The following is a 2,590-nucleotide window of genomic DNA, read 5'->3' on the forward strand; positions in this document are numbered from 1 at the left end:
TTTAATTAGTAATTATTATTCATATATTATATTATTTTATTTTTGTTATTTAGAGAGAGTTTGATTAAAAATATTTTAGGAATAAATAAGTTTAAAAGTATGAAAGAAATATTTTTATCGAATTCTTTTACATAGAAATATGATTAAAAAGAGAAGGTTTAATTATGCGGATATATCCGATATCTGATCCGATCTAATCCGCAAATGTGCGGATCGGATCGGATCGGATCCGGCACTAAAAAATGCGGACATCATATCCGATCCGATCCGCGGACATCCCTAATCTTCACTACACGGAACAAGAAAAGAAAAAAAAAGAAATAGATTAAAAAAATTACATGCATAATAGGCTGAAAATAAGAAAGAAAATTTACCAGATTTAATAAAATTGATAATAGTAAATAATATGATTGGTAAAACAATTTGAATATTATAAATGTACTTTCTATTATTACTATTAATGCAATTAATGCATATCTTATTCAATTATTATTATTTGTCGCAGACGAAAAAATAGTGTAAGAAGAAGAACTATAAATATGTGTTTTGTAATTAAAAAAGTTAATAAAAATAAATTTTGGGCTATTTTTGGTCTTTTTGTAAACATTATTATTGGGATATGAAAATGTTTAGTAATAAAAAATAATTAAAAACAACCGGAATTTGGTAACAATTAATTAATATTAAATAAAATAAATTTTTTTATTTCTCTAACATTATTGATTAAGATATAACACAATTAATCAAGTTTTTTTGTAACCGAAATATTTGCTAATCAAAATAAATTAGACAAAAATAGTTAAAATTTGTCTTATTTAATATTTATTAATTATTGTAATAATTAATAAATAATAAATAAAATAAATTTTAGTTGTGTTTTTTGTCTTTTTAATATTATCATTTTATAACACTTAATTTCAATAAACTTTTTCAATAATAATAGTGGCCTCAGTAATTTTTTTTTTTATAACATTTCTTAATCTAATGCATTATGAATTTGAGTTTATTTAAAATTCTGCCGCTGGCGTAATGATGATGTTGTATATATATTTGGGCCATACTCATCTTCACTTTCTTTCTATTTTGTTTTCCCTTTTTTTTTTTCTTTTTGACTCTTTAACATGCCTTGTACGATAGCAACACCATGCCTTTCCAGTCCCAAACACTTTAATTGGTTACACATTGGGCCTATGACCCCTTACTTTACCAAAATATATTTTTTATTTCTAAAATTTTATTAAAAATTTATTTTTGTTTTACTTCTATTCTAAATAAACAATGCAGATACAAAATTTTATCATTAGCTTTTAGTTATTATATATTATTTATTAGATTAGTCTTACATTTTTTGAGAATTCAGCAATATATTTGATGCATGTGAAGAAAAATTTCTTAGTATGGAAATAAAAAATTAAGGGTGCATTTGGTTTGTATTTTTATTTTCAGTATTTTCTGTTCTCAGTATTTTTTATTTTTAAAATTTTATAAAAAAATAAAAACAAAAAATAGAATTTTATTATTTTTATTGTTTTTATTTTTTTTCCCACAAAATCTAGAAACATTAACAGTGTTATTCCTCTTTCTTGGGCCTAGAAATTCTGTCTGTTTTTGTTTCTCGTTACTCGTTAGGCCCATAATATTTGTCCATCAGATTTCTGAGCCCACAAAGAAAGTACCCAAAAATCTAATGCGCCGTTGCCGGGGATCGAACCCGGGTCACCCGCGTGACAGGCGGGAATACTTACCACTATACTACAACGACTTGCTTGCGAGGTTTGTTTACATTTAATTTTTATATAAATTCTTAAATATCAAGTATTCCATGAACTATTGTACTTTTGTTGATCAAACAACGATTTCACGTCATAAATATTTATAGGAAGAAAAAAAGATTAAACAAAAATGGAAAGCAATGGTATATACTTCATATTTAAGAAACATCTCTTTCTGACGACTTCTACATACACCCATGTGTGGGACTTTCATTTTTTTTTTTAATAAAGCACTATTTTAGTTCTTTAAAATTTTGACTAAATCTTACTTTAATCTTTAATATTTTAAAATTATATTTTTGTCTCAAAAATTTTTAAAAGGTTTAATATTATCATATATTCTTAATCTTTTACTGTTAAATTTAACACGTAGCGAATTATGTGAACGTTAATAACATGAAAAAAAATAGATAAATAATTCATAATCAATCAACTTTAAATAATTGTAATTAATAATTATTAATTAATTAATGACAATAAATTAGTATGGAGTATAATTTAAAAATATTTGTTGACTTGTTGTTGGCTAGATTCTTATTAGTTATTTAGCCAAATTGTAATAACATTATTACTAACTAAGTTATATCTTTTTTTATGTGATAGAGAAACATAATCAAAATGTTCTTATAATACTTTTTTTTCTTGATTTTCTTCTTGTATAAAATCTCAAATCCTAATAACAAACAATCATCAATGTTCCAAAATTAAAGAAAATTTTTTTATATTGGTGATATACTTATATTGTTGGTAGGTCAATTTTATTTACACTGAAATTAAATGCTATGTGTTAGAGAAACATAACCAAAATGTTCTTATAA

At 23.7% G+C, this 2,590-nt stretch overlaps 1 non-coding gene across 1 annotated transcript; it reads right to left on the reverse strand.

Annotated features, from left to right (window-relative positions):
- Nucleotides 1-1,690: 1,690 nt before the first annotated feature.
- On the reverse strand, nt 1,691-1,762 carry TRNAD-GUC (transfer RNA aspartic acid (anticodon GUC)). Its single transcript has one exon. It is a non-coding gene; the product is annotated as a tRNA-Asp (tRNA).
- Between the last annotated feature and the right edge of the window lie 828 nt (nt 1,763-2,590).

The sequence above is a fragment of the Arachis ipaensis genome, chromosome B6 (genome assembly GCF_059453495.1).
Source record: "Arachis ipaensis isolate K30076 ecotype BB chromosome B6, ASM5945349v1, whole genome shotgun sequence".
Lineage (NCBI taxonomy): Eukaryota > Viridiplantae > Streptophyta > Magnoliopsida > Fabales > Fabaceae > Arachis > Arachis ipaensis.